Source organism: Crinia signifera, chromosome 5, assembly GCF_055691185.1.
Source record: "Crinia signifera chromosome 5, ASM5569118v1, whole genome shotgun sequence".
NCBI classification, from domain to species: domain Eukaryota; kingdom Metazoa; phylum Chordata; class Amphibia; order Anura; family Myobatrachidae; genus Crinia; species Crinia signifera.
In genome coordinates, this window is record NC_139221.1 from 276,195,282 (window position 1) to 276,212,348 (window position 17,067).

The 17,067-nt window shown below is 42.4% G+C and overlaps 1 long non-coding RNA gene across 2 annotated transcripts in view; it reads left to right on the forward strand.

Moving 5' to 3' along the window:
* Positions 1 to 17,067, forward strand: part of LOC146079707 (uncharacterized) — a 68,422-nt gene that overhangs the window by 261 nt on the left and 51,094 nt on the right. The gene's annotated exons all lie outside the window — the stretch shown is intronic.

Here is a 17,067-nt window from a genome sequence, read left to right on the forward strand (position 1 = left end):
TGGGTAGGAAATGAGGGTGTGTGATGGGAATTTGCAGTGATGGGGATACTATGAGGGATGGGATACAATGAAGTAAAAAGCTGCTGCTGCCAGCCTATATTATGATATGTGAAAATATAGTGTGTGTGTATATATGTGTATATATATATATATATATATATATATATATATATCATTTTGTGTGCGGCCCTCGAATATTTACTGGAAGTGTGAAGCGCCCCCCAGCCAAAATAATTGCCCACCCCTGGGTTAAGGGGTTGTTCCCAGGGTGCAGAAGAGATGCAGTCACATTCCCAGGATGCCTATCATGTCCATGCCCCCTTTGGTACTGCAGCATACATGCATATCTACAAACAGGGGAGTTTTATCAGAGAAGGGGGCCCCTGTGCAGACTCTTGGTGGGCCCCCTCCTCTTCACCAAGCAGTAGACTCTGGAATCACATGCGCATGCACAGGTCTCCGGAAACATGGCACCCGCCATGTTACAGACACAAAACTCCTCTGCTCATGTGCTGCTGCCATTTTGGCTGTGTTTTTTTTTTGTCACAAATGCAGCTCCAGCATGGGACTTAAGAAAGTTTAGTAACAAAACATGGGTGCAGTATCTGCAGTGTGAGCGCAACTGGATCCAGGGGCCCATGTGTACCGTACACATTGCACCCATTATAATTTATCCACACCCCTACATGCTTGACCAGGCCATCTACAGGTACCTGATCTTAAATAGAATTAATTTTGCAGTGCTTCTGTTGCTTTAATTGTGAATGCTTGTTCCCCAGGCAAAGGTATTGAAGCTGTAAGGAACAATTATTATTTTTAACAGAAGTATTTACTTTATGACTTTATTTATAAATGCACTTTCTAAGCACTGCATGCTTGGTTCCCTGTCACAATGTTTACTAGCAAAATATAGCACGTACTATTCAAACTGCTCAGCGAGTTATTGCTGTATATTATATCATGATGATGAATGGTAATAGTATAATAAATACTGCACAGTACTGCCAGGCATTTTAATAGCTTACTATTTTTGTAGAAATAATTGCTGTTTTTGACTTTGAAAAGAATGTCCCTTAGGTATAACTCCGTGGGGGATTTAATTCCCTATTCAGAGTCACTAATTACATGTCACTCATTGAGGTTCTGTAAGTATGCTCGGCACTTGAGGTTTATGTTATGCGTTTTATTGCAGATCTGAGAGGATTTGGAGCAGATTAGTTTTGTTTTTCTTTCATGTTATAATATAGCTTTTGATTGTTCTATTGTATTTCCGTCTTCTAATTCCAGAAGTGTCATTTCTAAGCCAGTCATGAGACACCCTGAACTGTATTAAATATCTCTTTGACAATTCTCTAGGTTCTACCTATGCTGACATGAAAGTACTATGTTTTCTATAGTTTAGCAGTTCACTGGCCATAAACATATATTGAATTAGTGTTGATTTGGGGGATTTTCATCAATTTCAAAAAACGTTGCAATATGCTCATAAGAATCAAGAAAGAGAAAGCAATTTAAAAGCAAAGTATTATAGACTACTCACTGTTTAAGTACTCGCTCTACTAAGTTGCACTTCATGCTTCCAGAATTCTACACACAGTTATGGTGCAATTTTTTTTTCTGTAAAAATCGGACATCTTAAGCTGGCCATACATCAGAAAGATATTGTACCCAATCATACAATCTCAATTGATTGTAAGATGGATTGTATGCAGATTGTGTGCACATCTTGTGTACACAATCATACAATCAATCATAAGATGGATTGTATGACTGATTGTATGATGGATTGTATGCAGATTGTGTGCACATCTTGTGTACAAAATCATGCAGCAGATGGATTGTATGACTGATTGTATGATGGATTGTGTGTAGATTGTGTGTCCAAAAACCACCAAGGACTGCTGAGGATTTCAAGGGAAATTGTACACAATCATGAGTGCAATCAATCTTAAGATCGATCTTTCTGATGTATGGCCAGCTTTACAATCGATTGAGATTGTATGATTGGGTACAATATCTTTCTGATGTATGGCCACCTTAACAGTCGTGCAATGTAATAGCACCTGGGTTCATCAAAAGTCGTAAGCTTGCCGCTAAAAATTGGATCCAGATATTTTCACCATGCTAAACATACAACTTGGACAATGTAATGGGAGCTGAATTTTAAAGTCGGACACAATCAGCTCTATAAAGTCAGACATAATTAGAGCTGGTCTGTTCGGGTGAGTTGTATTCGGCAACGTTTAAATTCACTTACAAGTAAAAAATGACAGCACATTTGTAACTAATAAACATTGCAAAAATTATTTATATCCTTAAAAATGCTAAATATACTTTAATTTGTCAAAATAGCTTATGTACTGTATGTTAGCCACTGTCACTTGAGACTCTGGTGGCAAGACTCCTTCTCGAACCTGCGGCAGATTCCCACACATCACATCCACCACTGTAGCACGTGCTTAGCCGGTCGCTTCCACATCTGGACCCGGCAGGTGTCTAATTACCAGGAAGTCTGATTGTGCACCAACCGCAGCTGGTGTCACTCAGGCCCGGAGGGTTGGGCTGGCACGTGCTTCCCTGATTGGCTTTTGCTGCATTTTTATGTCAGTCAGTTCATTTCTATTATCCCCATTCTTGTGTGGAGTTTTTATCTGTTGTGTGGTTTGCTGTGCTTTGTCTTGTTTGTGTCATTGTGTATGAGACTCGCTTTAGCTTTGTTTCTGCGATGAAGTCGCTTGTGCAATTAGATCGCTTTCTTAGATTTTGCGGCGGTCTCCATTACCTCTCTAAGGATAACTGACTCTTTGTCCCCTGTAAGACCTGGTGGCACTGGAGTTGGGGCGGACCTAATTTGCCACTTCAAACGTAGCTATTTTAGGTGAAGCCTAGTATTGCAGGAACCAATTATCCTCAAGAAGCTCAACAGAGTCAGTGTAGGAACCGCTGTGACCTCTCTAAATAGTGGTCATGGCTTTGGGGTAACACCCACATCATAACACTGTACATGTCATTTTTCCATGTTAATGTCATGTTATGCACATTGCTATGCTAACCAGATGCACAAGCAGCTTCTGATATACAGCATGCCTATATTCTGTATGTAATTGCGATTGTACTTGCATAAAAATGTTTTTCTACAGTGTCATCCAGCCAAGCAGTGTAACATTATTTGGTATGCACATACAGTTGCATAGAATGATATGATGCTTGTCTATATTTTGCAACTGCATCAATGGTAGGGACCCAGCATGTGCCTGTGCCTGGTCTGTGCCTGGTGGCCCCCACATGGTAACAACAGGAGTTGTAGTTTTGCAAATTTTCTCAAAACTACAACTCGTCCTGAATCATGCCCATTGTTACATTGTTTGGCTGAAAAACACTATCAGAATTTTATTTTGCAGGTACAGTCAAATTACATACAGAATATAGGCACTAGATATCATTTTAATTAATATAGCACTATATATCATTTTAATTCACAGAAGCTACTAGTGCTACTAGTGCATCTAGTGCATCTGATTTACACAGCATTGCACATATGATGCACTTAACACATCCGATTTGGCCACTTTCCACCCCGATATCTTACCCCGATCTGTCGGATTCATGTGAAAAGTGGCCAAATCATACTAGTGGATGGAGCCTTAACATTCCCAACAGTCTACCCCTTAACCAATCCCACAGTCTAACCTTAATTCCCCCCCTCCCCCCCCCCCCAGTGCCTAAACCTAATCTCCCATACCCCTGACCCAATCAGATTCCTAACCCAACCTGTCCGGATTCCAGCATTAGCATCTCCAGTGATGTCAGTATTCCAGCGCCAGTCTTATGCCTGCGAGTCGGGATACCGGCACTGGTAATTTAACCGCCAGTATCCCAACTGCTGGGATACTAACCACACCTTTATCGTTAGTGGCGGTAACATTGCAAAATTAAGAGCTGTTCCTATCTTCAATTACTCTGTTACTGCAATCTTTGATACATGAATTCCTTATTCAATTTCAATACAGTACTTTGAGTTTCATTTGTCACAGCCTCTGTCATGTACAGTTATGTTATCTATAGCATAGTTGTTACTAAAGAGCCCTACATTTTCTTCTTTGGAAATGCATATCACCTTTATACCATATTTAAATACAGCGATCTGTACAGTACCTTGCAATTATAAATCAGGTTTATTGCTGTTTAGCATCTTAACCATAACCACATCAAAGTGCGTTACTTATCTTCAAACTATTTAAGACCATAAGAAACCTATTACTTTTTATAATGAAAGAATTGTCATTGAGCTCAATGGAGCAATTGTCAATGTACTGTAGCAAATAAAGCTATCTAAATTCATAGATTTCACTATTCATCACTTTTATCTCCTTTCCCGTTTCATTCCTGGTATATACCTGCAACTACAACCAATATTCATTTCTCCTAAACCTGAGCTTTATCTGACTGTAGTTCCTCATATTTCAACTTGTCAGCAATTAGCATTATTTATGTTAAAGTCTTGATTGGTGATGCAAACTTTATAACTATGCCGTACTGAGGTTTTATAAGCTGTACATCTCAGAACCTGTATCAACTTGACAAACTGACCAAATTGCTTTAAATAAAAGAAACAGTAGGAACCGAGTGGCACATATATCAAAACTTGCAGAGAGATGAAGTAGAGAATGATAAAGTAGCAGCCAGTGACAGTAGCAGTAACTATTACCAACAATTGCTCCTTGAGCACAGGAGTGTTTAGCCGCTGAGGCACAGAAATGGCGGCAGCTCTTGGTTAATTGGTTATTATGTTTTAAGTTAACACATTAATAACTTTATACCCCCAAGCAGCCTGGATGTTCATGGCCACACTAGCCATGGTACCCATTGCTGTTACATATTGTTACCACTTGGGACAATAAAATTGTTCCGTTTTGGAATCTAGAGATGATCTAGACCAGATTCCTTGCCCAGCACTGATGTGTGCACTGAGAACTGAGGGTCTCTGCACCATATCCCATTAGGTTTTATGGAGTGCACCGGCCAAGTACAGAGAACTATACTGTTATCCGGGTCCATATACTGTACAAAGTAGTATCTAACTGCTGGGGGGGGGGGGGTGGGGCAGTGAGTGCGATGTGAGGGAATCAATGAGGCTGTGAGGTCAGAGGGCATTTGTTTATTTTTTAATTTTAAACCGCCTTGTTCTTACTTCATCATCCATGTTGGCATAGACTGAGATTAGCGAGGGAGTCCAACATAGACACCAAAGAAAAACCCCTGAAAAACTTCTATTCATATGTCAACCATTGCTATGTGAACCTTTTGCTTGTGTCACCCTTTTGTCCATGTCAACCTATCGCATGTTGAACTTTTTCGTGTGTCAACCTTCGACATATTGACTATCTACCTAGTCACTGTCGGCCAAATGATCCACACCCTGGTCAGTGTGTGCTACAATGGCCTCTGTGTTATAGTTCAGGATTCCATGTGTTGGGGTGAAGCTGTCAGGAACCTGAATGTCAGGATTATGATATCATCTCAAGATGCTCCCTCGAGTCGTCCCCTGCACCAACCCCATGTACTCCACTTGGTGGGCGGAGTTACTTCAAATGACACTGCTGCATGCATCCTAACATAGGATTCCAACTCCGAATAGTAGTCAGCCACGCTGATAAAGGGAAGGCGCAGGGGTGCGAGTAGCCACTATATCAGAGAACACTGGTCAGCAGACAGTCACAATGAGTTCCGTACCAGGTAATCTTTTTCTGCATCGCCACATCCCTGCTGCAAGGCCACTGCCTTCCCTGTATAGCCACCACTCAAACCCCCCCCCCCCCAACCCTTTTTCTGCAGCACACTAACACCATTTTTTTTGCACATATATGTGGTGGGGGGGGCACATGTTTACCTGTCCGCACTGGGAGTCAAATAGTCTAGAAACAGCACTGGTGGCTTGTAGAAAAACTGGGAACACTTGATTGCATTTACCTGGCTAAAAGTTGCCAGTCAGCCCCTGATCCACCCTCTCCCTTTCCCCCGGTTCTGTCCAACCCTTCCCTTCCATTACTTACCTTAGGAATCTTCCCCTCCTTGTCTTCCCTCTACTAAGCTAAACAGAACCCTGTTCCCTGATGTACTGTATATATGCATAGAAGATAAAGCAGAGGAGCCCATTAGAAATGTCTCTGGCTCACTGGCTCCAATACTGCTCCCATATAAGAAATAACCTTGTTTATCAGATCCATGTAAATCTATTTAGAAGAATTTTCAATTTTTTTAATTTAAGCATATAATATTGAAACACAAATTTGGCTGCAGATTTCCTATGAGCGCTATGTTATAATCCAATTATCACTGCTGGTAATAACTTAAAATCATGTCTGTAAGGGGACAGCATTAATTAATTGAATGCAGCAGATGTGATTTCAGACGTTTGTAAATGTATTGCAATTATATTATAAGATTGATTTGAAGTAAATAAGTTAATGACATGACTAATAATGAAAATATGTTAAATTAAAGTCTAGTGAAAGAATTTCTATTAAACAAATCCAATACACATGTTAATTAGAACCAGAAATGGCTGCTAGCAGTTGTTATGGGTTTTAAAGTCAAATGAAAGCAAGTTTTCATCTGTATAGCTCAAAAGCCAAATTAATAGTTAAAACAGATGATATTGCATGTTAACATATGGAGGGTTCATCCAAGCAAGTAATAGTATCCCATAACTTAATTGGTGATGAGTTTAGGATCATAAATACAAAAGTATTAATGTCGAAATATTTTTTGATACAATGATGCACAGAAAAAAAAATGTTGGGTACTTGTGTATTATCTGGGCGCCCGATTTTGTTAATTGCATGCCTTAATTTAAGGCATGCAATGCGATGCGATCTTTGTGATTTCCCGCGATAAAATCGCGTCAATCGCATCGCATGCAACCAAATCGCATGCGATGCGATTGACGCAATTTTCCATAGGAATCAATGTTAAATGATCCCAAATGGTCCCTGAGACCATTAGGGTCAATGTGAAATGCCCCCCAGGCCCCCCCATTGTTTGTATGCCCCCTCATTGTTAACGCCACCCCACCATCAAAGCCAACCCGAAGCGTACGCGTCCTCCGACTTTTTCATACCACCACTATTCACGTTGGCGTGGAGTTGACTTTATATAGTGTGGCGAGCGCAGCGAGCCACTGAGCCCGAAGCGTGGCGAGCGCAGCGCGCCCCGCGAGAAGACGCGTAATACCAGTGAAATAATGCGCTGCGCTCGCCACAGTTCGGGCTCAGTGGCTCGCTGTGCTCGCCACACTATATAAAATCAACTCCACGCCGACGTGGATAGTGTGGGTATGAAAAGGTCAGAGGACGTGTACCATTGATGGTGGGGTGGCGTTAATTATCTCAGGGACCATTTGGGACCATTTAACATTGATTCCTATTGAAAATCGCGTCAATTGCATCGCATTGCATGCAATTTGGTTGCATGCGATACGATTGACGCGATTTTATCGGCCCGATGAAAAAAAACGGGCACCCAGATAATACACAAGTACCAAATGTTGATACAGATATTAAATCTTTGGAACCATTTGCGGTAACTTATTAGATGAGCAGTGAACATTGGTATATATAATGCATATGATTACAAAATGATATATAGCTTTAAAAAATAATGACATTTAAATGTAAATATTACAATTCATAGTTATAAAACTTTTTATTTGGGAAAGGAACCTAAAGGGGTATATTCGATCCCTGCTGCTATTTCCGACAGGGCAAATAGTGGCGGAAGCCTATACAATGCTGTCTTTCCCGACAGAATGAGCCCAACTTTGACAGCTATTTTGCCATGGATTGTCGCGATCATGGCCGTATTTCATCAATCCACAGGCGTTTACACAGGCACACCCCCTTTTCACCGATCGGCAGGTGGGACATTGAATCCCGCTTGCCGATATGCAGGCGGGCAAAACGAAAACGGGCCAGGGTCGCAGCTGGCAGGACATACCGAGACTAGTGACCTGGGATTGAATGTCGTACCCACTGTAATAATAACACTTAAGCGACATTTACTAACCTTTGATGGTCAAAAAACCGACACGTTCAAAATGCCGACACTGTGGCTGATTCAGACATGTTCGCACAGGTCCAAATTCGGCCACTGGGCGGTTATCGATAAATTGTGTTTGCACGTGGCTTGCAAAGCGCATGTGCAAGTCCCGGCTGCAAACGAGTACTGCTAAAAATTTTAATCACTGGGCCTTCACATGTTGATTGACAGGGAGTGGGTATGTGGGGGTGGATCCCAGCTGTGTCATGGGAGTGCCAAGAAAAACGGAGGGCGTGGATGGAAAAATGCTGGGAGAGACAGCGAAAACGCTGGTGTCCGTGGACAGTGACAGAAAGAGCTGGCATTTTCTGTTGTACACCTCTATCTGCATCGCAACATAGTGCTATTAACACCTCTGGAAGCTATAGGGCCGCTGTAATTGTCAATTACTTGCCCAATACATGGAAATAGCCGTCTCATTGCCCGACACTGAGGACAGCGGGAGCAGATGTCCACAGACTCATACACAGACACATGCAGGTGACCTCTAAACAATAAGCACCACCAGGATACCCAAGTGGTGCTCAGTGAGTGTTCATTTCTTCTCCCCCTATAAAGGAAATCCACTATAGTGATAATCTTATTATGAACAGAACTGTTACTTTCACATGCTGAGAAGCATAAGGAGGTACAGTTTAACGCTGACCTTTTAAAGTTCTGGATCACTCTGTGGTAAACTGTCCACTCGCCTAATAAGGCTACTTTTTATGACATTGGAATTTACTATATTTATTTCTATTGACAATGGAACTACTAAATATATTATCTGTGATCAGATGTTTTTTTTCAAGCATCATTATTGCCCAGAATAAGAGTCATTTAAATCTCTTTATTTATAAAGGTAGTTAACAGACATAAAGGCATTTTTCAAGAAATGCGAAATGTTACAAAATGGAGATGGCAAAAGAAAACAGTAAGAGACAAGTTGCAATTGACTCAAAAATAAGATCACCATAGTAAACATAGTATAATGCGAATGATAGCAAAATAAAAAAGTTCTGTCAATTAGAAGAACATTTTGTCAAACTACCATTTTTGTGTATGGATTCTATATGTATAAACATGAAAAACAGCAATGAGACGCAAGGAAGGAGAAACACAGTAATGGGGAAGGGAAGGGGATGCTAGGCAACAACGAATTACAATGTTTTATAAAGAAACACAGCCCAAGAATCCATCTACATAGCTGGCTTAAAGGTGGGTTCCACCCAAACTTGGCAAAACCCATTTAGCGGCAGAGATATAAAGTATCATCCTACCAACTTCTGCCATTTTTCAATACCAGTGGATTGGCTGGTCATTTTTCTATCTCAACTTTATCACTCTCCATGGCTTAGTACACGTTCCCCAAATTGTGAAAAACAAGGAACCCTTGTTATTAAGAAGGGCAGAGATCTATTCCACACCCTTTTACAAAGCATTCATGGTGGGGTGCAGCAAACTGCTTGAAAACAATGAGGAGCTTGGTGGCATTGACAATGTGGCCACACAGTTTGTTAGGTTGCTCAGAAGCTCTGGGACTACTACAGCATGTGGATATTAAAGGGCAATACCAACAAATATGGATGAAAGTACCCTTGTGTCCACTCTTATGCCAACCGAGTATAGTTGGTATATATAGAGTGCAGTATCTCAGGGACCATATACCAATGGGTTTATAAAACTTTTCCTTAAGGTTGGTATTAATAGTGTAACGGATTTACCGTTCAGATAGGACACAGCAGTATTTTGCATGTATTTAATGACATACAAGCCATAAATCCACTTCACAGCAAACAAGACTTCATATAAACCATCCAAGAAAGATACTTGTCCATGCACTGCTCCATATGCGCAGTGCATCAGGGCACTGGCAGTCCAAGTCCCTGGCGCTACAATACTTAGGCCTACTAACTGGCCCCTACCAGGCATCAGCACAATGAGCAGAAAACTGAACAAGGTTTAAATCTCTTCTACTGCAATCAGCCCACTTCCCACCTGTGGCTTTGCAGGTCTGAAAGTCTGGACTGGAGCCGTCTCTCCCCCAAACACACCCCAGAGACCCATTCTTGGCTTTTCAGTGAACCAGGTTCTGTTTGCAGACTGCAAACCATTCTCTCTAAGCCTGGATGTCTCCTTCTTAACCCCAGGGGTGCAAGTATGGCGGTACGGGGTGGTACGGCGTACCGGTAAAAGATATATTGCCGGTACCCCGTACAACCATAACAAATACCCCCCGAAGTGTTTAATGCGCATGCGCGCATATGTAAGTGGCGGGGGCGTGGGCTCCGCCACTCCTCCACAGCTGATTCCCTTTGGAGGGAAGGGGAGTGCATCGCACGTCTCTCCTTCCCCTCCCTGTGCCACTGTGACTGGGCTGTCGCCTGTCAGCTAATCAGAGTACTAAATGTTGTTGCAATATTTACCAAAGAGAAAAAACATCAAAGAACGGGGAAACAAAACAGGAATTGGAGGTACAGTAATGGTTTGAGTAGGTAGAGTACAGTTACAGCTTTCTGTGGATGGATGAAACACTATGGAAGCCATCCATGGCAGACTTGATACAAGCCGCAATATTGAACATTGTATATGTTGGCAGTATGTTAGGCACTAACGGGGTGTTGAATTCCATTTATTATATACATTTTCAAGTTAATAAAGTACATACAGTACAGTTCCTAACAGCCTTTTCTGACACAATTATGCCTCATTAACATCCTTTTATGATGATGATGTTGAAACACTTCTTGTGACTTTTGTGATGGGACTATCAAACCATCAGTGTTCTTGACCAGAGCACCCAGTATGGACATCTGTATCTTCGGTTCCTTTTCCAGTTTGGTCTCAGTGGGAGTGCTGCCAGTGGCCTGGAAGACTGGATAGTGTGATATGGAACTTCACTGTCAGAGGAGTTGCATCATCCTTTAATAAACTAGATACGCTGTGTGCATATCCTTCAGAGAATAAAATTGATTCATCTTCCACTTAGCCAGAGGCATTTGCAGAAATGCCAGAGGCAATAGAAGAATCACCCTCCATTCTGCCAGATGTCCCTTGCTATCACAAATAAAATGAATAATATACAGTAATATATTTTTCAATTAATATGTAACATATCCACATGATTAGATAAACTTGTAGCGCAATACTAAGTTTTAGGATCATTGATTGTTTGGGTGAGGGATAATCTTCCATGTACCAGTCCCAGAGCTGATATTATTGCCAGAAGATCTACACAGAAGTCCTCTTTCAGGGACGCTATATGCATAAACATCATGGGTGAAATGTCATAGGGTGCGATTTTTTAGTAAGATAGAAAATAAAACCATATCGCACGTCACATGTGCGAGTTTCGGGCGGAAATCACACATATAATAGGGTGCAATTTTTTAGTACAAACCAGGAATTACTGCCATCCCTTGAGCATAACCAGCCCCAGGCTCTGTCCCAGAACGGCAGAAGGCTCCCAAAACTCAGGTTGCCCTCTCGAAAAGGTGGGCAAGTATCCCACATACCCACAACCCCCTCCGGCGCCAAGTCAAATACCAGCAATAGCAGAGATTTGGGTAGGATGAGGGGCTAAAATTATACAAATCCTGTAATTTCACGTAATTTTGCCCCAACCCCTCTACACGGACAAGCAAATTATGGCATTTGTCTGAAATGGGGGAGAGGCTTGATGGCTTTCATCAAGTCCATCCACGCCCTCCGAAGTGCACAAAGGCGTCTCCTCCCTGGGCTTCTAGAACAGAGGAGCAAGAAACATCATAGGCACAACAAATCTAAATTTTTGCATGATAAACGTGCAGGAAAATGTACTCAACATAGCTGTTGCAGAGTAATTCTGATATTCTATGATAAAAAAAAAACACAGTTAACTTTATCCAGTGAGCTTTAAATTGATGCATATAATAGGGCAAGTCACAGGCTATTACATTTACCCCTAATGCTCAGAAAAATCAGTGAAAGGGTTGCTGTGATGACAATCAGTGCAAGGGAGTTGAATCATCCGTTAATAAACTAGAATGTGATGTCTTATGACATCACATGCACCTCTACAGGGCTGCCACTGATTTCCAGTCCCCCCCCCCCCAGTTGTACACAATAACAAAATTATTAAGATTTAATGACATCATAACACAGGGGTGGCCAAAGATCTACCAATGGTCCACATTTTCCAAATTCCCTAACTGGTGCACAGCTGTAGTCATTACTAACTGTCACATTTTCAAACACGCTGCATTCATTCCTACTATAGATCCACAGGTTGCCTGAAACACATGAACTGTTGGTAGATCTTGAGGACAGGTTTGACCATCCCTGTCATAACACGTCAAACGTGTCAATGTTACTATTACAAGTATAAGAGAGGCGGAGGGGGGGGGGGCAGGAAGGGGGGGTACAATAGAGGGAGGGATCATAGAAAGTAGGTCTTGCAAACACCTTGTTGTCACCCAGATATGTCCCTAGCGCACAAGTGGAGTTGTGACAGTGACGAGTACACAGAGGCGTACACCCCGGCTTTCCAACATGCGCAGTGCTAAATATGCAGCCAAAAATTACTTATTTTATAATGTAACAATTAGATCATTTTGGGAATGTGAAGAATTTTTCTAACATTAAGTTCAAATATTACCTCTTGGGATTCAGATGCAACTATATAGCCCCAAGGATAAGTATAAGACATATTGAAAAAAACTACATTGGAAGCACTGTTATCACTTTCATGCAGCCAACACCACAATGCAGTTCTCATTTTATTTTTACAGAAAGGCTGAAATGTGTCAGAGAAATGATTTCTTATCATGTATGAGTCATCTTCCTCTTGGCCATTCCTCAGAAGAAGTCTGCTCCAGGGCCTGGACTTATTATTGGGCTTCTAGCTGTGCACTGAATATCACAAAACTGGTTTGAAATAGCTGTCTTATGACATACAGAATTACAGTTAATGGTGACAGGTAACCGGTTATTCTTAGGGTATTGCCCCCTTCCTGACTGATTCTATTTTTGAATATCTAACACACATAACTGTTTAAGATATTCAAACAAAAATAAAACATATGCAAGTGACAAGATGAGCACACTCTACAATATATATATAAACTGCTTAAAAAATGAAGGGACCACTAACATAACACATCTTAGATCTGAATGAATTAAATATTCTTATTAAATACTTGTTCTTTACATAGTTGAATGTGCTGACAACAAAATCACACAAAAATGATCAATGGAAATCAAATTTATTGGAGGTCTGGATTTGGAGTCACACTCAAAATTAAAGTGGACAAAAACACTACATACTGATCCAACTTTGATGTAATGTCCTTAAAACAAGTCAAAATGAGGCTCAGTAGTGTTTGTGGCCTCCACGTGCCTGTATGACCTCCCTACAATGCCAGGGCATGCTCCTGATAAGGTGGCGGATGGTCTCCTGAGGGATCTCCTCCCAGACCTGGACTAAAGCATCCCCCAACTCCTAGATAGTCTGTGGTGCAACGTGGCGTTAGTGGATGGAGTGAGACATGATGTCGTAGATGAGCTCAATTGGATTCAGGTCTGGGGAACGGGCGGGCCAGTCCATAGCATCAATGCCTTTGTCTTGCAGGAACTGCTAACACACTCCAGGCAAATAAGGTCTAGCATTGTCTTGCATTAGAAGGATCCCAGGGCCAACCGCACCAGCATATGGTCTCACAAGGGGTCTGAGGATCTCATCTCGGTACCTAATGGCAGTCAGGCTACCTCTGGTGAACACATGAAGGGCTGTGCGGCCCCCCAAAGAAATGCCACCCCACACCATTACTGACCCACTGACAAACTGGTCATGCTGGAGGATGTTGCAGGCAGCAGAACATTCTCCTTGGCATCTCCAGACAGTGTGAACCTGCTTTCATCTGTGAAGAGCACAGCTCACTTTGATGGGCCATCCTGGATGAGCTGCACTACCTGAGCCACTTGTGTGGGTTGTAAACTCCGTCTCATGCTACCACTAGAGTAAAAGCACCGCCAGCTTTCAAAAGTGACCAAAACATCAACCAGAAAGCATAGGAGCTGAGAAGTGGTCTGTGGTCACCACCTGCAGAACAACTCCTTTATTGGGGGTGTTTTGCTAATTGCCTATAATTTCCATCTGTTGTCTATTCCATTTGCACAACACCATGTGAAATTGTTTGTCAATCAGTGTTGCTTCCTAAGTGGACAATTTGATTTCACAGAAGTGTGATTGACTTGGAGTTACATTGTGTTGTGTGATCCCTTAATTTTTTTGAGCAGTGTATATATATATATATATATATATATATATACATATATATATATATATATATACATATACATATATATATATATATATATATATATATATAGAACATGTGGGGTGTCCGGCACTCCTCGCTAAACCAAGTATACGTGCCCGGGTGCCTTCCCAAGTAGCCTTGCTGCCACTGATACAACCTCCGAAATAGCAGGCGTCACTCCAGGTCTTAGGTGAAAAAACGTGATATTTATTTATCCTTCTAACGGTCAACGCCGTTTCGGGCAGTCGCCCTTCGTCAGGACCAGAAGAAACAAAATTCAACAGTGCAACAACAAAGTGTAAATGAAAAATGGACTTACATATAGAGGACCCGCCGTGTAGCGTCCTCCTCCGTCTGGGACTCCTGCTGACAACTTCCGGGATCTCCCGGAAGTGACCTGTCCGTCCTGGCAGCGGAGGAGGCCACACTAGGGAAACAGTGCAAAACATGCCAGTACATTAGAATGCTGGTTTAAAGTGCAATGTGCTTAATGTAGCATTGTTTACAATATAATATAGTGCTTATACAAATGTGTTAGTAATGAAAAAAACACTTAATACAAAAACATTTAAAAACATTACTGCGCACTTTCCCTGTGCTTATTTCTGAATGGCCACAATATATATATATATATATACACACACTACATGAAAGAAAGTCATTGGACACCACATGTCAACGAAAACCATGCGTTTATTTACAATCAATAGGGGGTAGGTCCACCTTTTGCAGAAATAACAGCAGCTACTCGTCGTGGTAAACTTTCCACAAGTTCGTGTAGCACACATAGTGGGATATTGTGCCATTCCTCCTGCAGTACAGTCACCAACTGTGGTAGTGTAGAAGGGCAAGGTGATCATCAGGGCGAAAAAATAATACAAGTTTTGGAACTTTGGCAAACACTGCCTTTGGCTTTATTCTTTATTCGAGTGCCACCGTCTACAAAGAAATATATATGTATATGATCATTTCATTTATTAAAAGAAAATCAAAATATCAAGTGTGCCTCTGTGAAATAGTAATATCCTCCTTCGTTACTCATTCCACCAAACTGAATTTACAATTGGGTTCAATTAAGGCCCCGTACACTTAAGTGATTTGGGCCGATTTCACTCAATTCCGTCAGCTCAAGCCGAGACATCGAGTGAAATCGTCCCAAATCACATGTGTCTGACATTCCATCCAATCTGATGCACTGTCCCTAGCGCATCTGAGTCGGATATGAGTCGGAGGACGGACCTGCCTACACGTTCGACCACCAAATTTGATCCCCTCCCAGCGGCAGGGAACGGGGTTGCATGCAATACATCACATGCAGAAGGATCACATGTAATACTGCAGTCCGAGACTTTCGGATGGCCATACACTGCTGGGAGAAATCACAGTAGTGTATGGCCACCTTTAAACTAGACATCTAAATATCACATAATTAGGATCTTTCCAGCAATGTACAGTTGGCTAAATGGTCCCAAACAGCACAGCAAGCTGGAAACAACAGAAATTCCAGAAGAGATGAGAGGACGAAAGTTATTGAAATAGATCAGTCTAGAAAACAAATTCTAATGCTGTGTAGACATGGTGAGATTTGGGGTGGTCTGTGAGAAGGGATACATACACACTGGACACTGTTGGGGGTGGTCTGAGAGAAGGGAGACATACACACTGGATACTGTTGGGGGTGGTCTGAGAGGAGGGAGACATACACACTGGATACTGTTGGGGGTGGTCTGAGAGGAGGGAGACATACACACTGGATACTGGTGGGGGTGGTCTGAGAGAAGGGAGTCATACACACTGGATACTGGTGGGGTGGTGTGAGAGAAGGGAGACATACACACTGGATTCTGGTGGAGGTGGTCTGAGAGAAGGGAGACATACACACTGGATACTGGTGGGGGTGGTCTGAGAGGACTGAGACATACACACTGGATACTGGTGGAGGTGGTCTGAGAGAAGGGAGACATACACACTGGATACTGGTGGAGGTGGTCTGAGAGAAGGGAGATACAGTATACACACTGGATACTGATGGAGGTGGTTTGAGAGAAGGGAGACATACACACTGACTGGTGGGGATGGTCTGAGAGGAGATATACATACACACTGGATACTGGTTGTATGGTCTGAGAGATGGGAGACATAAACACTGGACACTGGTGGGGGTGGTCTGATATGAGGGAGACATACACACTGGATACTGGTGGGGATGGTCTGAGAGAAGGGAGACATACACACCGGATACTGGTGCGTATGGTCTGAGAGAAGGGAGACATAAACACCTGATATTGGTGGGGGTGGTCTGAGAGGAGGGAGACATACACACTGGATACTGGTGGAGGTGGTCTGAGAGGAGGGAGACATACACACTGGATACTGGTGGAGGTGGTCTGAGAGAAGGGAGACATTCACACCTGATATTGGTGGGGGTGGTCTGAGAGGAGGGAGACATACACACTGGATACTGGTGGAGGTGGTCTGAGAGGAGGGAGACATACACACTGGATACTGGTGGAGGTGGTCTGAGAGAAGGGAGACATTCACACTGGATACTGGTTGGGATGGTCTGAGAGAAGGGGGAATGGGGTGGAACCGAGTTCAGTAATTCTAGCAGAAAAGCATTATAGTTTGCATGGGGGTACCAAAACCCTGCCACTGGCCCTGGCTCTGCCTGGTGGGGTGAGGGGGGGGGGGG